Below are 20,885 nucleotides of genomic sequence, written 5' to 3'. Positions count from 1 at the left end.
CCTCCAGCACAGGGTGGTTTTTTGTAGTCAGAGCTTTTTACCAATTAAAGTCTCTGTGATTTCAAGGAATTAAACACATCCATCTCAAACTGGCTTAAGATGAAAAAGGATCTGGTGACTGTTCATATAATTCAAAACTCCAGAGGTGAGTTAAAACCTCAGATCCAGTGTGATCAAGAAACCAATTCCTTTTTCTGGAATTTTCTCAGCTCTGCCCTCCTTAAGGTGTTGGCTTCATGCTGGGACAGCTTTGTCCTGGGGTCAGGATGGCTGTTGACAGAAACCAGGGCAGCATACTCCTCATTCACACCTAGAAACCCTTGTATGCCCTTCGCCCTAACTCAACGTACTGTTTGCACATTAGCCACTAATTTCTGCCTAAATTCAATGTTTCTATGAGGCCCAACAAAAATCGGCCATATTTATGGATTAAATTAACACCTTCACACAGGACAAAATCCATTATGAAATCAATAAATCAGTGGTGCACTTTTTTTTTTTTTCTTTTTACAGCTGCACCTGTGGCATAGGGAAGTTCCCAGGCTAGGGAGCAAATCAGAGTTGCAGCTGAGGCCTACGCCACAGCCACAGCAACGCGGGATCTGAGCCTCATCTATGACCTACGCCACAGCTCACGGCAACACCAGATCATTAACCCACTGAGCGAGGCCAGGGATTGAACCTGCAACTTCACAGAGACAACGTCGTACCTGCTGAGCCACGACGGGAACTGCAACGGTGCACTTCTACCTGTTGCTGTTAAACCACTTTTGAAAAAGACGGTTGAAAGTTTCAGGGGCACCCTCCTCAGATCCAGGCGAGGGGACCTCTGTCCCCACTTAGGGCTCAGCAGCACATGGCCACCCTCCCCCCCGTTCTGCATGTGCTTTCTTCAAAATTTCCAAGGTCTAGCTCTTCTGTCTGGGACCAGGCAGGGCACCCAGAGCCCAAGGAGGGACCTGCGTGTTTCTTCCATCTCCGGGGTGGTCTCTGGCTGCTCCACCTGGGACACTGGGTGGCCAGAGCGGTGACAACATGCCGATTGCAATGACCCTCACTCGCCTAGGACCCAAGGAGGAGTTAAAGGCTCTGGATTGCAAAGGGCAGTCTCCTGACCCCGCTCTGCTAAAGGACAAAGCATCCTGTGTGCCTCCTGCCACCAGCACCCAGGACGGTGGCCCACCTCTCCACAGGCTCCAGGCCACATACCAGACATCCTGGGTGGTTGCTCAGCCAGACCAACAGGCTCTCCCAACAGCGTGCTTCCCGATTGAGCTTCAGGAGAAACACAAGGCAGTCCTCCCGAGCGTGGGATCCCTGTGCTTGCAACGCTCACAGGCAGCAAGGAAAGCAGGGAAAGGAGTTTATTATCAAAACAATCTCTGGATTATTTCCCAACTTTAATTTTTATGGGAGTTCCCATCATGGTTTAGAGGTAACAAACCCGACTAATATCCATGAGGACGCAGGTTCGATCCCTGGCCTCGCTCATTGGGTTAAAGGATCCAGCGTTGCCATGAGCTGTGGTGTAGGTCGCAGACGTGGCTCGGATTTGTCGTGGCTGTGGCTGTGGCGTAGGCTGGTGGCTGTAGCTCCAATTGGACCCCTAGCTTAGGAATCTCCATATGCCTTGGGTGCAGCCCTAAAAAGACAAAAGTAATTAAAAAATATTTTTTTAAAATAGACTTTATTTTTTAGGATGGTTTCAGATTTATAGAAAAATTAAGATAAAATAGAGATTCCCTATATGCCCAAGCATCCAGCTTCTCTTATTATGAATATCACACATCAGGATGGTTCATTTCTTACACATACTGGACTAGTGGTTACAAATATTATTACATAAAGTCTGCATATGAAACACTGGCACTTTGCCGTCTGCCTCTACCAGGAGGAAGTCACTAGGCATTGTAGTCTCTGACCTTCACTAGATCCTGAAAGGAGCTCGGGGGGAGATCTCTGCTCTCTGGGGAAAACTGCAGAACAGGCCTTAGAGAGCTAATCGTGTTCAGAGGGCGATTCCACGAGCCCAAATTCTTGCATCGTCTCATATCCAGAAAAGCACTGGAGTCACTCCTGGAGACGTCTGCTCCCGCGACGGGCAGTGACCTTCACCAGACGAGCAGTGAGCAGCTGCCAAAACGCGTGCTTGACTGTACGTACTCCCTTCACCAAAGTCATCCGCACACTGACCCGTCCCGCTACCTCTGGGGAGCAGCCCCTCAGAGCCATCCGAGGGGGTGTCTCCTGGGCTATGATCCTGACTCTGCCCCCAATAAAACTCAACGCACGACTCTCACCTGGTGCATTCTTTTTTCAGTCAAGTCCATTCCTTATTAGATTTCCCTCAGCTGACCTAATGTCTTTCCCTCTTCCAGGATCCCATCCAGGATACACGGCATTTAGTCCTCATGGCTCCCTGGGTTCCTCGTAGGGTTGACTCTCTGTCTTTCTGTCCACCTTGCCGGTTTTGAGAAGTTGTGGTCAGGGATTTGGTAGGGTGTCCATCTGTTGGAATATTTCTGTCTCTCTCATGACCAGTCTGGGGCTCTAGGTTTTAGGAGAATGGCCAAAGTGCTAACGTGTCATTTTCATCACATCGTATCAGGGCTAGCTACTGTCAACCTGACGTCACTGTCAATGTCGCCCGGATCACCTGGCTGGGGTAGCGCGTGTCAGATTTCTCTACTGTGGAATTTGTCTTCTTCCCTTGCTTTTCTTTGGAAGGAAGTCGCTTTAAGACCCACACTTTGGGAGTTTCCCATGGTGGTTCAGCGGATTATGAACCCGACTAGTATCCATGAGGATGCAGGTTCGATCCCTGGCCTCACCCAGTGGGTTAAGGATCCGGCGTGGCCCCGAGCTGTGGTGTAGGTTGCAGACGTGGCTCAGATGCCACATCGCAGTGACTGTGGCGTAGGCTGGCAGCTACAGCTGTGATTCGAATTTGACCCCTAGGCTGGGAACTTCCATATGCCGTGGGTGTGGCCCTAAAAAATTGCAAAAAACAAAACAAAAAAAAGACCCACTCTTCGAGAAGTGGGGAGTTCAACTTCGCTTCCTGGAGGCCAGAGGACCTGCAGGAATTATTTGGAATTCCGCTGTGCAAGATACTCGTCTCATCTCCCCCATTTATTTATCAACATCGCTATGGTATTTCTATACCCTGGGTTATAAACCTATAGTACTTTATTTTCTTGACCAAATTATTGCCGTCTTGACTGCTGGGATCTCTTTCCCTTGGCTCCAGCACCCTTTTTGGAAGCCTCGGTGAGTTTGTTCTTCTTGTTGTTGTGAGCATTTCCCTACTCTCTGGTTCATGTCCTTCGCTTCCATCCACCCTGGACTCCTAGTGCCTCAATGAACGATTTGTTAAATGAGTGTGGACTGAACTATGGTGCCGGTTACTATGTTGTCGTATCTACCTACAGTTACAAATGCAAGAATGTCTCTGGTGGTGGCTTCTCTCTTATCCAGATACACCTGCCAACTATTTTTATTCCTCCTTCCTGAACACTTCTCCATGTCAGCTATTGGCAAGAATTCCCACAGACGTCTTGGCAACATGTTTGGGGATTTCCTTAAATGATGCTAAGGGCCTCCGGCACTGTCCAGCGTGTACAGGCAAAACTCTCAAAGCTCCAGGGACTCCAGGGCCAGGCTGGAGGTAAGAACACTGTCTTCTCCCCTCTCCCTTCAGGCCTTGCTGCCCCTTCTCCCGCGGCCACCAGGAAACAAGACACCGACCTGGGAGTTGGAAAAGCAAAGGGCCCAGTGTGGGCAGATGTACAAAATTTATGTCTTGGGTCAACATCACTCCCTCCCCCGCCCAGGTCTCCTCCGCCCCTGGTCTTGCTTCAGACCATGAATTTCCAGGGAGTTTCTTGCCTTTTGATCTCCTGGCTGATCTAATGCAATTGTCCACTGGCAGAAGCGCTGTGAGGTGCAGAATAAAGTAATGAAGCTAATGTGATTTGCACTCCACCCCCCATCCTTAGGATCTACATGTCTTTATTGTATTAGATGCCTAATGAGATTCTCCGTCTGCACTCCCGCCAGGGCCCCTGGAGAACAGTGGCTCTGGGAGGGGCTCATCTCGGGAGACTGTCCCCATTTACATCCCATCTTTAATGGATATGGACCTGCCTGCCCTTGAGTCAGAAGGTAACCATCTCTCTCTCTTTCTTTCTTCTCTTTTTTCAGCAAGAAGATACAGCAACGTTTAATGTGAATTGACCTAACAGAGCTTCTAAATACATGAACCAAAAATTCGCAGGACTGGAAGGGGAAATAGATACGTCTACAGCTGTGGTTTGACATGTCAATACTCTCCTTTTGGACAGAAAATCAAGCACGGAGACGTGAACGCCATCTCCAGTCAACTGTAGACCGCATCTAGTTGACATTGATAGAACAGTCCACCACCTAGCATAGAAAAATAGACATTCTTTTTTTTTATTTTTGTAAAGTGTAACTTCTATTTTCTCTCCAGTTTTGAGGTATAATTGACAAAGAAAAATTGTATATTTTTTAATTCTTATTTTTACTTTTTTTTTTTAAGGGCCGCACCCAAGGCATATGGAAGTTCCCAGGCTAGGGGTCCAATCGGAGCTGCAGCTGCTGGCCTATGCCACAGCCACAGCAATGCGGGATCCGAGCTTCATCTGCAACCTACACCACAGCTCATGGCAATGACGGATCCCTAACCCACTGAGTGAGGCCAGGGATCAAACCTGCGTCCTCAGGGATACTGGTTGAATTTGTTTTTGCTGAGCCACAGTGGAAAACTCCAAAAATTGTGTGTATTTAAAGTATACAACTTGGGAGTTCCCGTCGTGGCACAGCAGAAACGAATCCAACTAGGAACCATGAGGTTGTGGGTTGGATCCCTGGCCTCACTCAGTGGGTTAAGGATCTGGCGTTGCCGTGAGCTATGATGTAGGTCACAGGTGTGGCTGGGATCTGGCATTGCTGTGGCTGTGGTGTAGGCGGGCAGCTACAGCTCCGACTGGACTCCTAGCCTGTCAACCTCCATAAGCTGTGGGTGTGGCCTTAAAAAGACAAAAAATAAAATAAAATAAAAATAAAGTATACAACTTGATTTGGCATACATTCTAAAATGATCACTATAACTGAGCTAACATTACATCACCTCACATAGTTCCTGTTACGTGTGTGTCGGGGGATTGAGAGCACTTAGATCTACCGAATCAGCAAAACCTCGAACATTACAGAACAGTACTGATGACACAATCAACACACTGCATGTTAGCTCTCCAGGATGTAGGCGTCTTGCGTGCCGGGACTCCGTGATTTTGGGCAACATCTCTCCCTTTCTAGAAGCTAGCCCTATTTCCCTTACTGGACCCTCCTGGGCAGGCAGTGAGAAAGTGGCCACGGCCAGAGAGAAGAGGGGCTTCACCCCTTCAACTCCACAGGGCAGAAACAGGACTAAAAGTTGGTACTGGGCTGAACAGCTCATGGCAAGAACCAGGCAAATTTCTAGTCTCAAATCCCATTTCAGGAAGAGATTTTCAAACTTATGGTTACCAAAGGGGAAAGGGGCAGGGGTAAATCTGGAGTTTGGGATAAACATATATCCACTACTATATAAAAAATATACCCACTACCATATAAAAATATACCCACTACCATATAAAAATATACCCACTACCATATAAAAATATACCCACTACTATATAAGAGATATACCCACTACTATATAAGAGATATACCCACTACTATATAAAAATATACCACTACTATATAAAAATATACCCACTACTATATGAGATATACCCACTACTATATAAGAGATATACCCACTACTATATAAGATATACCACTACTATATAAAAATATACCCACTACTATACAAAAGATATATCCACTACTATATAAAAGATATACCCACTACTATATAAAAATATACCCACTACTATATAAAAATATACCCACTACTATATAAAAATATACCCACTACTATATAAAAATATACCACTACTATATAAAAATATACCCACTACTATATAAAAGATATACCCACTACTATATAAAAGATATACCCACTACTATATAAAAATATACCCACTACTATATAAAAGATATATCCACTACTATATAAAAATATACCACTACTATATAAAAATATACCCACTACTATATAAAAGATATACCCACTACTATAAGAGATATACCCTCTACTATATAAAAATATACCCACTACTATATGAGATATACCCACTACTATAAAAAATATACCCACTACTATAAAAAAATATACCCACTACTATATAAAAATATACCCACTACTATATAAGATATACCCACTACTATATAAAAATATACTACTATATAAAAATATACTACTATATAAAAATATACCCACTACTATATAAAAGATATATCCACTACTATATAAAAGATATACCCACTACTGTATAAAAATATACCCACTACTATATAAGAGATATACCCACTACTATAAAAAATATACCCACTACTATAAAAAATATACCCACTACTCTATAAAAGATATACCCACTACTATATAAAAATATACCCACTACTATATAAAAAATACATCCACTACTATATAAAAATATACACACTGCTATATAAAAAATATACTCACTACTGTATAAAAATATGCCCACAACTGTATGAAAAATAGATAACCAACAAGGGCCTACTGTATAGTTTAGGGAACTAAACTCAACACTTTGTAGTAACCTATAAAGGAAAAGAATCCCAAAGAGAATGTGTATATACACACACACATATATATATAACTGAATCACTTTCCTGTACACCTGAAAAACCCAACATTGTAAACCAACTATACTTCAATAAAAAATCTAAAAGAATTTTTTTTTTTTTTGGCTATACCCACAGCAGGCAGAAGTTCCTGGGCCAGGGATCAAGCCCACGCCACCACAGTGACCTGAGCCACAGCAGTGACAATGCTGGATCCTTAACCACTAAAAATAGCTTTAAAAAAAAAAAAAAAAAAAGATTTGTTCTTGTGCTGGAGGGGCTCTCTCTTCTGTTTTACCACCCGCGCTATAAACAGTGAGCAACAGACGGAGCATTTGAAAGGCCTTCCGGGCGCAGTTTCAGTCACCCTTGATGTGGTTCCAAGGAGTTCGGATTATGTCCTGGGCAGAGCCTGGCTGGCCAGCGGCCGCTTCGGCCAAACCTAAACATAACCTTTATTCAGGAGAGCCTGTCTCTCCACCCTCCTCACCGCCTACAATGGCCTCCAAGCCCTTTCCTAAGTGTTTCTGTACTTAGCCTCTCTTACCAGCCACCAGGATTTCGCAGCACCACGGACACTCCCTTAGTCTGATTTCCCCCCAAACACCTGATTTAGCCGTCTCAAATGACAACCCACGCCAAGATCAGAGTGTGATGTGATTTTGATTTTTTTTTTTTTTTTCCTAGTCCTAAAGCTGCTTTTGACCTGGTTGGCAACCTTGCTGGAAACTCTGAGTTAATGAAGAGTGTGCATTTATTGATATAGTTTGGGGAATTATTTTAAGAGCCGGAGTGGGGGTGGAAGGACAAACGTGGGTAATTCAAAAGTCACAGGTTTACTGTTCCAACATAAAGGGGTTTTGCCGGTTTCCGCACAGTGAAAAGAGAGAGCGAAAGAGAGAAATGAGTGCCACTCAAAGAATCGTTTTATAAAAGCAAACATTGTCTTAGGCCCCTTCAGATTCCTGAGATCACGGGGGGGGGGGGGGGCAAAGGCGAGGTGATTGGCATCATGACGACTTTTCTTGGGGGAAAAAGGTAGTTTATAGCTAATCTAAGGTCTTTAAGAGGAATCTATCAGCTTTAGTTTGGCTCTCAGTGGACAGGTGTCTGCATCATAGAAGCACCATACATAATTCACCACCAGAGAGCCCCAGAACTTAGCGAGAAGGCTAAATTACCTGTCACTTCCAGAAAAGGTGTTCCCTTCAGGTCAAGGTTGAAAGTTCTGGTAAACCCGCGTGAGGAGGCGCAGCATCCGTCCATATGGAGATGGCAGCGCTGCTTCTCAGCTGTTGAAAACGTAGGCTGGCTCTTTACCCCTCAAATGTGCCTACCTCCTTGGCGGGGCCAATTAATATCTTATCTTTGTGAAATCTGAGTTGAAGGAAGAAAGGGAGCTTGCTTGTTTGAATGATCAGAGAGACCGCTTTGTGTTTGTCCAACGACTGGATGCTGGAGAACCCGACTCTCTTCTCGGAGCGTGGGGCTAGGGCATCCTGTCAGAACTGTGAGCCCTGGCAGCTTGCACGGAATACAAAAGCATCTCCTCATTACCCGGGGGTAGGACATCGAGTCTAGTCCCAGGCAGACTCTGACTTGGAGACACAGTTCATGAAAGGCAGGTGCCATCTGGCTGTCATTAAGCTGCTGATTGTGTCTCTCTCCTTGATTGACTAGTGATGGATTGACAGGTGAAGCGAAGCCGGATGGAGCTGGTGTCAGGGACACGGGGAGCGCTGGTGTTTCACCTCTGGAGTTTGGGGGAACCTGTTTGAGGCTGTTTGAATCTGTTTGATGTCCCTCTGGATTTATCACCTGGTATTTCAGGAACTTTGTTTTTGAGGCATTACAGTACAAACGCAGACAATATAAAACACAGACCTATCACATGAGTTAGGAGGGTAGGGGAGGAGACTTATTTCCTTTAAGAAATACTTTCTAGGTTTAATTCGGAGGGCAGTGAGAGAAGGCTGATTGCACAGTATTTTAAACTCTTCTGTTGCTTTACAGTTTCTTGGTACTTAGGAGGCAAATATGTAGTTTCAATGAAAATTGAGTTTTAGAAGTTCTTTATTTCCAATAGTTTGATTAAAAGGGTGAATACTTAAGATTTCTGAGATGTTTATGTATAGAAGAAGGTTTTGTTAGAGTAAAACACCTAAGTCAAATGTGTTAATCAACTTAATAAAAAATCAAAATTAAGCATCAAACTCTGCAAAACCCACGAACTGTAATGTATTTGGTGATGCAAAGGTATTGTGTTTGGTAACACAGGAAGGAGAAAAAAAAAAATCATAGCCACAAAAATTTCTAAAAGCCAGAAGCAAAATGCAAGGCAATGGGGTGTCAGAATCATTAAATGTTGCTTGATAAATTTGATTAATTAATTGAGAACCTGCTGAAACTTGGAAAAATCTTTAGGGTTGAAATTAAGGTGATCTCTTAACGAAGAAAACTTTCTCAGTAAAAGACAGTGTTTTCCTTGTATGGGAACAAAAAAAAAGAGTCTCATTTTAATTTGGTAAGTTCAGGAGAAGCAGAAATAAAAATGATTTATTCAACAAACATTCAACAACATTTCCCAGGTTTTTTTCATCGAACAAATTAATACTCTCTTCGGAATATTATTTGGGGACGATATACATAAAATCCATGATTTTTAAAATGAGCTTTTATAAATACATCTGATATATGAAAGTGAAGGAATTATGCAAAGTTCTTGTTAACAACTAATTTGAAACGTAGAAGCTCCTTTTCTCCTTTACACCTACCGTTTGTGTAAATGTACACTTTATACCATAGTTCTACACTATAAATTTTGTTTATGTGCCTAGTTCAAGGCTTTGCTGTGTTTTTACTTCTAAGTAATCCTATACATAACCAAATGAAAATGAGTTTAATTGAAAACTGCCTGAAATCAAACATAATTTAAAATGTATACAGAGCACACAGAAGCTGCAAATTCCTAGGTGACCTCACAATGAAGTCATCGCCGGGTATGAGCATCCTTTGATACAGTTTAATATGGGATATTTGCATAAGAGGAATTATTACCCAGGGAAGATCCCAGGAAGCAGGGTAAAAAAGGAAAGACGTGTGTGCACTGCTATCATTTCCAGGCTGATTGCTCACGTTCAGGTCAAATGTTTGGAAAAGCTCACTTCATGCTGCTTGTTTTTTTGTCTGTTTTTTCTTTTTTTTCAGTTTACTGCAGCACTTTATCTCCTCCCAACGATGCGATGCTGGGGCCTGATGTTCTCACGTACAGGAGAGAAACAAAATGTTGTCCTCTCCTAAAGAATTGAGAATTGTGTACAAAACCTCACAGAAACTAAAAGGATGAATCAATTTCCAGTGTGACGGAAAAACTTTTTCAACTCAAAACACTTTTTCCACCATGGTGTTCTGGCGGGAAAACATCGGGTAAGAAAGGACAGTGGTTCTGAGGCTTGGTCCTTCCCAACCCCGTTAGATGGGCAAGACAGAAATGACAACGGGTTCGGGACTCTTGCCAGCCTCGAGAGAAATCCTGGAATAGGAGCTTGGACCCATGAATACCCTGCACGGATGGAGAGACTCGGTCTCAGATTCTCAACCAACCAACAGATTTGTCTTCCATGAATACGTTCTCACCTCGGCCCCAAGGTGACAGAGCCGCATGTAACTTGGGGTGCTCACTTCATGCTTCTGGTTGAAATTTCTGGGTGGTAGCAGAGAGATATATGGAAGCTTAGACCTGTTTTCTGTTTTGCAAGGATGCCTGCAGCTCAGCGGAGAAAATAATTCGAATGGGTCCCATGACTTTAAATATCATCTACAGACACTGACAATACTCACGTTTATAGCTCCTCCTTGGCTCTCTCCTCTGAACTCCAAAATCATGTATCAAGCTGTTTACCAGGCATTTCCCCTGGGAAGTCCACATTTCAAATGAGACCAATTTCAACATGAACTCATATTTGGAACTCGTGATTTTCTCTTCCAAACCTGTTCTTCCTCTGTTATGATTAAAAGCAAGTCCCTCTTTCTGAAACCTTGAATCATCCTGATGTTTCTCCTTCTCTGTGACACTCTACTTCAGTTCCGTGGTGAATTCCTGTTATTTTCCATTCCAGAGAGATCTAGAATCCCATCACTTTTATCAATTCCACCACAACTAGCTTGGTCCCAGCCCCCTTGTGTCTTCCTGGATTGCACTCATGTCCTGACTGGCTTTCCACTTTCATTCCTCTGACTCACCCCCACCCAAACCATACATTCCATTTTTGCACAGTGGCCACACCGATCTCTTTTTGCTACTGAGTCCAAGCTCCTACTGCCCATCACAGGACAGGACAAGAAATTGAGAGGTGAGCTGCTGGGGCAAGGAATAGAGACTTTATTCAGAAAGCCAGCAGACCCAGAAGGTGTTGGACTAGTGTCCCAAAGAACCATCTTACCCAAGTGAGATTTCAGGCTTCTTTTATACTAAAAAGGGGCAGGGGGGTGGTTGGTTGTTACAAACTTCCTGGTGTCAGAATCCTTTGTTCTTTCAGTTGTTCACATAGGTCAGGTCATGATGTTCTGAAAATCTCCAACAAAACATGTTGTTCTCTGTTCTGCAACTTTTTATCTCTGTGTGAATAATGGAAAAGTGTCCTATTTGGAAAGGTCAGAGCCTTGAGAGTGGACGATCCTGTGTATTTCAGGCTATAGGAAACATTCTTAAGGTGTAGCAAAGGCAACAGAATACAGAGGTTAAAAAAAAAAAAAAAAAACAAAACAGATCCAGGATGGTGTTAGATTCATTCTTCCCTATTACATTTTCTTTCTTTCTTTCTTTCTTTAAATCTTTTTAGGGCCATTACCTGCGACATATGGAGGTTCCCAGGCTAGGGGCTGAATTGGAGCTTTAGCTGCCAGCCTAACACAACAGCCACAGCAATGCAGATCCAAGCCACATCGGCAACCTTCGCCGAAGCTCACAGCAACCGCCAGAAACTTAACCCACTGATTGAGGCCAGGGACCGCACCTATGTCCTCCTGGATCCTAGCTGGGTTCTTAACATGCTGAGCCATAATGGGAACTCCTCTTACGTTTTCAATGTAAATGAAGATCTTACTGCTTCTCTCCTCCACACCCTCTCATTTGCCCCCTCTTGCTGAGTAAAGCCACGTTTTACATTTGTCTAGAATCCTCACAAGACCCGCCTCCTTTACTGCTCTGTTCTGCAAACTGTTTATCTCTAGGTGAATGGGAAAGTGTTCTGCCTTTACAGATCGGAGCCTCGCCTCCCACTGTCCTTCCTCCCAGCCCTCCCTTCTCTCCTTTGCAGCAAGCACAACTCTGCTCAGGACCTCCGGGTGTCCTCCAGACAGCCACAGGGCACGTGCTCTCATTTCCTTCAAGACTGTTCAAGCACTACCTTCTCCGAGAGGTCCTCTGCTCTGCTTCATACATCATCACAAACTATAACTTATATTTGCTTACTGTCTTCCCCACTAGGGTGCAAGCTCCCTGAATGAAGATGTTTTGTGCATTCACTGCTCCTTCCCCAGGACCTACCGGTGCCTAGAATATGGTAGTACTCAATAAGTCACTGTTGAATGAGTAAGTCCATTTTCTTTTTTTTTTTTTTTTTTGTCTTTTTGCCATTTCTTGAGCTGCTCCCGTGGCATATGGAGGTTCCCAGGCTAGGGGTCCAGTTGGAGGTGTAGCCACCGGCCTACGCCAGAGCCACAGCAATGCAGGATCCGAGCCACGTCTGCGACCTACACCACAACTCACGGCAAACGCCGGATCCTTAACCCACTGAGCAAGGTCAGGGATTGAACCCGCAACCTCATGGTTCCTAGTTAGATTCGTTAACCACTGAGCCACGATGGGAACTCCAAGTAAGTCCATTTTCTTAAGTGTAACGTGGAGGAGACCTGATAACGTCTATGGTTGAATAGTATTTATTTTAGTCAACCTTTTGAGTAATATTTTCAACGTTTTTTTTAATGGACATAAAGTAAAATCTGGTCTTTTTGGTCTGCGATTTTACGCATTTGGCAAATGCGTACTGTCATGTAACCCCATCTCTATCAAAATACAGAACAATTCTATCATCCCTCAAAAAAATCCCTTCTGCTTCTCTTTCTGGTCAAATCCCTTCCTCATCGTTAACCCCTGGTAACCACTGATCTTCTCTTCCTTCTACAGTTTTGGTTTTTCCAGAATGTCATACAAATACAACCATACCGCCTGTAACCATTTAGGTCAGGCTTCTTTCATATAGCACGATACATTTCAGCTTTATCTATGTTGCTACGTACATTGTTAGTCTGTTTTGTTTTATTCTGAATACTTTCATTATATGAATAAACCAGTCTTCATTTCATGTGTTTCCATGAGACCACGAATAAAGGGACTATGTCATCAAGGTCTATATCACAAAAGCAGGTCTCTAGGAGAAACACATACTTTTATAAGGATTATAGAACTTAACTTTGTTGTTTTTAAAGCAGCATGGAAAAAGACCTGAAGAAAATAAACCAAAAGTACTAAGAGAGATATTCTTTGACAAATAACTTCTTTTCTTTCTTCTAGTTTTGTCAGTTTTTTATAAAGGGCACATATCATTTTTATAATCAGGAAACCTTATTTTGGAAAAAAGTGCTGTTTTTATTTAGCTATCAAAATAACCAGGGGATATGATCTGGGGAAATGAAACATACTCTGTTTAACCTTTAAAGTGGTATCAAATAGTCTTAGTCAGCTACACTTTTATTGAGAAATGAAAAAAAAAATGGGTTGAGCAAAAAGTTTACTTAACCCAAGGGAGGGAAAGACACATTAATTTTAAAATTATAATTTACCACTTTTTGAGTAACAGTTTTACACCTTGCAATCAAGAAGGCTGCTGCTTCTTTAAGAAGGGAGGGTCTCCGAGCCCTTTATGAAGTAATAGATCATATATAAATAGGTTGTTTGCTCTCGGTACAGATGCCATCATTACTAACTACTTTCAGGCTCTTTGAGAGCTAAATAATTCTGTAATGCATCATTGAACATTTAGTTGCTTCATAGCAGATGGTTTCAGGGGTCCATCTGCTCACAGCAATGTTTTCAACAAGCCCCCTTCACCTTCACCAAAAGGCTCGGAAGCATTAGAATATTCATTCTCCACTACAGGTGTGTTTCCTTGGCTCCCCTGTATTAAGGAGAGCAGCCACTGTCTCTTTGCTTCCCCCCAAAAGGAGATGCTGGTCTGTGTAAGTGTAAGAAGCCTTACTGAGAGTATCAGGGAAACAAGCGAAAGGGTATCTTGATTCAAAGAACTTGTAAACTCACCTACGTTAGTGTGTGTGTGTGTGTGTGTGTGTGTGTGTGAGAAGTGACTGCTTTCCAAGCTGTGGTAAACATGGATCTTAGGCAGTCAACTTTGTTCCATTACTTCTGCCCTAATACTAGAGGAGCAGAGGCAGCTTCTTCATAGAGTTTTCTGGGGGGAAAGTGCACTGTCTCTGCCTTTGAGGCCGTGGTGGAGTCCCTCAGACAAGGTCGGAAGGAACACGGGAGATACACGAAGGAGCTCCAGCTAAAACCATCTGGATAGGAGCAAACTGAGCGTGCTATCGGAATGCTGAGGAGAGCCGGGGATACGTCTTATGGGGACACTGCTCGTTTTATTCCAGAAACCCCAAATGCCCCATTACCTATGTGCTGTCGGAGATCTGCAGTCAGACTGCTGGAGAAACGGAGGGGTGGCATCAATGAGGAAGACATGTGTGGCAGCTGCTCCCTAAATGTGTAGCATTTTCTTTTCCAAATGGGAAAATAATAAGGGGAGACAAAGTTGGTGATGAGGAAACACAGATCAGCAAGCAGAGGGCTTTTCAAAGACCGCCAGAAAGGACCGTCATTGTGTGCCGGCTGGGTCAAGGGGCAGCCCCCGACCCAGATACAAAGAACACGGGGAGTCGGCACCGTCAACGAAACGCATATCTTGAATAATTAGAGAGATGCCCCTTTGTCGCCCATTTGTCAGCAGAGGGGGCAGTGAGAAGCCTGGTATTTCAGAGCACTGTGCAAGTGCAGGGGAGCAGTCAGAGATGACAGCGCTCTGTGTTTTGGGTAAGAGGGTCTGTATTTTCATTTCTCGTCCCCAAAGGAACAAATGGATTCAGATTAGGGTATTGAAGAAAATTGCTGTGGCTTTCCAAGTCCTATTTCAGAGAGCTGTTTGAAGACAATGTAATTGTCTACTTTTTTTTTTAAGAGGACAAAAATATTAGAAGGTGAGTTGGGTAAAGCAGAAAAGCATCCTTTTCTCCTGCCATCCAGGACTCTGTCAAACATTTGAGTCCTTTAGAGAAAAAAAGAGGGAGACAGAGGGGCTTGGGTTCTTCTCCAAGGAAGTTCTGGATTGATTTTTTTTTTTTTAAGATACGTGCGCAGTTGTTGATCTGTGCCCTAAGTCGATAGGTAAAAACAGGAGTAAATGGGGGGAAATCAGGAATAGTTGGGTGGGGAGGGGAACCAGGCCGAGGCTAAGAATTGCGAGAGCAGAGTGGCTGGATGTGCTGGAATCCAAGGGCAGTTGGCCTTAAAAGAGGTGTCAGCTTCCCCGTGGGATGTGCCCTGTGTCATAACAACCGAACGTGGCACAGCGGAACCCAGCACAACGTTCGGTTCAGTCAAAGCCGGCTGAGACCCGGATCTGCTGAGGTGGCGACCAGAGCGCCAGAGGCCCTGTTTATCATCCGTGTTTATCACGCAGGCTTATAGCTTAAATAAGGAGTGCCGACTAGTAAAAGATCTGACGTTAAACTTCGGAAAACAGACTTGGTCTTAAAATATACAAACCAGGGAGTTGCCGCTGTGGCTCAGCAGTAACGAACCCAACTAGTATCCATGAGGACACAGGTTCGATCCCTGGTCTTGCTCAGCGGGTTAATGATCCACTATTGCCATGAACCGTGGTGTAGGTCAGCAGCGGCAGCTCTGATTCCACCCCTCGCCTGGGAGCCTGGGAGCCTCCATATGTCATGGATGCGGCTCAAAAAGGCAAAAATAAATAAATAAATAAATAAATAAAATTCCCGCCCCGTTTTTTAAATCAAAGCTTATGCGGGACTCCAAGATATAAACCCAGCAAAACAGGAGCTGTTCTTGCTGATGCAGAGGAGGCAGAGAGCTCGCCTCCACAGCCTCCCCCCTAGTTCTCTGCCCCCCACATCTTCCCAGAAACCCTAGGGCCATCCAGTAAGCACGCCTCCATTTTCTCTGTATTCACCTGTGCAAATACGCATTACATCTCAGATCAGCTCTGACAAAATACTCAGTCCTGTACTACCACTAGCAAATACTTTATCGGCATTGTACTCAAAAGATATGACAAAAATGACTTTTTCTTAAATACTCTAAAATTACCATGTTTTCCTTATAACATCTGTGTATAACGACCCAGATGCTTGCATCTTTGGGCCAAAGAGAAAAACAACCATGAGAGGCATCACTTTCCTTTTCACTGTGAGTAGAGAGAGAAGCCACTTAATTAAAGGCCATTGTCTAGAAGTCTTAGTGGAAGGCAAGAGTTTTCACTTCCTAAGGCTGCTATAATAGATTACCACAAACTGGGTGGCGTAAACGACAGAAATTTATCATGTCACAGTCCTGGAGGCTAGAAGTTCCAGGTCACGGTGTCAGCAAGGATGGTTCCCTGTTTTGTTTTGTTTTATTTTCGTCTTTTTAGGGCTACACCCATGGCATATGGGAGTTCGTAGGCTAGGGTTAAATCAGAGCTATAGATGCCAGCCTACACCACAGCCACAGCAATGCAGGATCCCAGCTGCGCTGTGTCTGCGATCTACACCATAGCTCATGCAATGCCGGATCCTTAACACACTGAGCAAGGCCAGGGATCCAACCTGCAACCTCATGGATACTAGTTGGGTTCCTTACCACTGAGCCATGACGGGAACTCCCACCCCCCCTTTTTTTTGTTCGTTCTGAAGGCTTCTGGTTCCTTGCCTCTCCCTTAGCTTCTAGTGGCAAATCTTGGATGCTTTCTTAGCTTGTAGAAACATTGCCCTGATCCCTGCTTCATGTTCATACGGCGTTCTCCATCCGTACACGCTGGGCTCTGCATTCAATTTCCACCCTTTTGAGGATATCAGTCATGTGGGGAACAGGGCCCACCCTAACGACCTCATCTTTTATTTTTTAAGATAGCATTATATACATTTATTGTAGAAATAGCTCCACGTTAACCTAAACATTTAAAAATGTCTTTTCTTATAATTTATAGTATTTTAGGATACTATATATATCATTTTTTTGCTGGTATTTTTTAAAATGGGAGTATAGTTGATTTACAATGTTGTATTAGTTTCAGATATATAGCAATGTGATTCAAATATATAAAAATCTATATCTCAATATCACATACATATATATATCTGAATATCATATATGTGCGTGTGTGTGTGTGTATATATATATATATATATACACCTTCTCTTTTAGATTCTTTTCCATGATAGGTTGTTACAAGATATTGAATATTGTTCCCTGTGCTAAGTAGGACCTTGTTGTTTATCTATTTTATATATGTTAGCATGTACCTGTTAATCCCAAACTCCCAATTTATCCCTCTCTCCCCACTCTTTCCCCCCTCTTTCCCCTTTGGTAAACATAAGTGTGTTTTCTGTGTCACCTTAGCCACATCTGCAATGACCCCATCTCCAGATAAGACCACATTCCCAGACACTGAAGATCAGGACTTCGACGCATTTTTGGGGGACACAATTCAACCCCTAAGAACAAGTTCTGTCTCTCTCCCTCCTGCTCTACACATGGATCCCGGGATGACCTCTACCTGCAGATACGAAAGGAAAGGCGGGTGCACGGGGGAGTCCCATCTGGAGGGCTTCCAGTGCCTGATGCAGCAGCAAACAGAAATGGATGTACGATGCTAAACTGGAAAGCAGCCTCTAAAAAATCTTTGAGGAGAGATATAACTGACATTCAAAGCAAGCGAATATTCGGTAAAAACAAGCAGACGGAAGTACTCTCAGAGATCCTGGGAGGTCGACATAGAGCCTACCAGATCTCACGGCCATTTGCATCTACAATTATGGTCTTGCACACAGGTTATTTTTCAAGTCTCTCTGTCTTAAGCAGAAAACTTAATGTTAGGTATTTCCCACTAAGTCCCATTTTTCCAAATACCTCGGAGGGGGCTTATCCCCTCCAGTTGCCAACATCTGCACTCCTCGCTGTGTGCCTCCCCCATCTTCATCCCTTGATTACTGAGAGACAAGCATGTGCCAGACACCGGGGTGTGAAGGAGAGGAAGAGAAGAAAAAGCGTCACACCAGGGACAGACTCGCGAGCAGATGACTAAGACAAAGTGGCTGCGTTTTCCGTGGGCTGGCAGTCTTGCACCAAACGCCAAGGCACTGTGGAATCGCAGCGTACTTAGTGGGTATTTCCCCCGAGGGTGACACCATGCCAGGCACTCTGAGGTGACAGAATGAGGCATCATTTATCGCACTGGGTTCAAGACGCATATACGCACTGGCGAGGCAGAAGTACCACAGGATATGAAATTCAAAAGTCTGGACTTCAAATCCTGGTTTGAATCGCGGAAGGTCGCCATGAGAACATTATTCCATGTCTCTGAGCATCTGTTCTTTCTTTATTTGGAAAGTGGGTACCATCTTGCTTTTCCTTGTGATTTTGTGGGGAGGACCTGGAATAGCCCCCTTGGTATCTGGAAGCCTGCGAGGATTGCGGGGACAGGAGAGTGTTCTAGAATGCTTGAACTGGGGAGCTAGGACGAGTCCAAACTGAGAGGTAACAGCTGGCAGGAGGAAGTGTGTATTTGAATATACAGAGAGAGATGGCTACTTGTTATGGAATCAAGGCAGGGGAATCACCAGAGCTTCACGGACAAATGGTGGCCTCACAGGACATAGATAACTAGCTAATGAGAGAAACGATGGGCACAGCAATGCTTGTTTGTCGAGAACATTCCATTAACAAAGATACCCGTCGCACTTACTGGGTTGGCTAACAGTTCGTGAGTTGGGAAATACTGATAAAAATGAAAAATTTGTAGAAGTGAGCCCTGGAGTAAGAGGTACAAACTACTAGCTATAAAATAAGCTACAAGGATATATTGTACAACACAGGGAACACAGCCAGTATTTTATGATAACTCTAAATGGATATAAACTTAAAAAATTGTGGATCACCATACAGTTCACCAGGAGCTTATGTGGCATTGTCTAGCACTCATACTTTGATTTTTTTTTTTTTGTCTTTTTAGGGCTGCACCCGTGCCATATGGAGGTTCCCAGGCTAGGGGTCCAATGGGAGCTGTAGCCGCCAGCCTACGCCACAGCCGCAGCAACGCAGGATCCAAGCCGCATCTGCAACCTACACCACAGCTCACGGCAACGCCGGATCCTTAACCCACTGAGTGAGGCCAGGGATCGGACCCGTAACCTCATGGTTCCTAGTCGGATTCATTAGCCACTGAGCCACGATGGGAACACCCCATACGCTTGATTTTTTAAAAAATTAATTTAAATAATTTAAAAATTGAGACAAGATAAAAAATGTAGAGAAATCAGCCGTTCCATATGAGAATTTAAAATTCATACATAAAGGTTTGGCCATACATTGCCCATAGCATTTTAGTTATCTGTCACACAATGAGGCAAAGAAAAACCCTGGGGACCAAGTGGAAATTAGTGCCTTGAAAAATCTGCTTGTAGCCAACCCCAAATACAAGCTTGTGTGAATTAACACAACTTCAAAACAATCCAGCTTTGGCTCTGCTCAACATACGGGTTCCCCAAACCGAGGCCTCAAATAAGACAGATCTGTACCTCCAAAAAAGCTCTGAAACATGTCACTGCAGGTCACGACATTACTACTTCATGGGATTCAAACGCTCGTCAGGTTCTTAACCTGCAGTTTTACTACCCATAGGGCAGAGTGTCAGTTCCACTCTTACCCCTGGGCGAGGCTAACTGACCCTCAGTCTCTGAAAGGAAACGGCTTTGTAAATTTAGGACTACGCTAGCCAGCTGGTGATCTGATTCAAAATATTTCTGTTTCTAACAATGTGAGTGAAAGAGAAGAGACGTAGTAGAGACATGTCCATTGCATTTTGTACTAGGACACGCTGATTTCAATCTTTGGAGATTTGCATGGGCAGCTTGTAGCTTTGTATGGCTCTCCATACAGACACAAACCCAAATGACTGAAGAGTTTCCAAAAATAGCCAGATAATTAACCCAACATACACTTATCTAAACTATTCAGATACTTATCCCATCTCTTCTCCTTCTATGGGGATTGTGATGGTGGTACTACAGGCAACTTTTATGACACAGTCTGGTAATAACATAAGAAAAAGAAAGTCATGGAATGAAGATAATAGATTTCCAGAGTTGCTGCAAACACCTAAGTGATTTCTGTTAAAACCACCACTTCATTTTCAATTACGAATGCAGGCAAAACCTGGGAGGACCTGATCTTAAAATCAGGCTCGGAGAACTCCTGGTAGATAGTTTTATGTGCGGTGCATGTAAGGAGATCTAATTATATTTATGCTTCATTGATAATTTTGCACTTTTTTGGGGAATAAACCGTCTGCAAATTTGAAGGTTATGAGTTTAAAAAAAAACAAACGCCCTTTAAATAAAAAACATAACTGCCACCACATGGCTGAGTTACACTCACAAAATGACTAGATTACAGTGATTAAATCTGAGACCATGTAGACATTGTGTGACAATAGGAAATTGAGCTCCTTCCCAGGCTTATTTGGTGGTACTAGCTGCTCATTTTAGCTTTTGGCTCCGTCTCCTCTCTCGGAAATTAGCAGTGCTTTGTTGTCTTAGAATTAGAAATGCACGGCAGAATTAAAATATTTGCTTCACTCAAAACATTGATGGATCCCGTCGGGGGGGGGGGGTGTACATTTGAAACTGTGAAAGCCGATGGCCTGGCCAACCCGCAGGGACATAACGTGGCCCGTTCCCATTTGGAATATTTTGAGTAAACAGGGTCACTTGGTTTCCACAATGAAGCTCTAGGTCACCAGAGACCTTCTTTCAGAACCACGGGAAGATGAACCTGCCTC

General features: G+C 43.7%; 1 protein-coding gene and 1 long non-coding RNA gene across 45 annotated transcripts in view; one reads left to right on the top strand and one right to left on the bottom strand.

Annotated features, from left to right (window-relative positions):
* The window catches only part of SPATA17 (spermatogenesis associated 17), a 386,966-nt gene that overhangs the window by 128,938 nt on the left and 237,143 nt on the right, over positions 1-20,885 (bottom strand). The window lies entirely within an intron of this gene.
* LOC146398787 (uncharacterized) lies at positions 13,723-18,854 on the top strand. The gene is made up of 2 exons (XR_014817321.1): positions 13,723-13,915; positions 17,447-18,854. It is a non-coding gene; the product is annotated as an uncharacterized LOC146398787 (long non-coding RNA).

The sequence above is a fragment of the Sus scrofa genome, chromosome 10 (assembly GCF_054392235.1).
Source record: "Sus scrofa isolate SSC_HxYL_T2T_F1_AM1 chromosome 10, Sscrofa_HxYL_maternal_Yorkshire_Landrace_v2.0, whole genome shotgun sequence".
In the NCBI taxonomy this organism is placed as follows: Eukaryota; Metazoa; Chordata; class Mammalia; order Artiodactyla; family Suidae; genus Sus; species Sus scrofa.
This window is presented reverse-complemented; position numbering and strand designations above follow the sequence as displayed.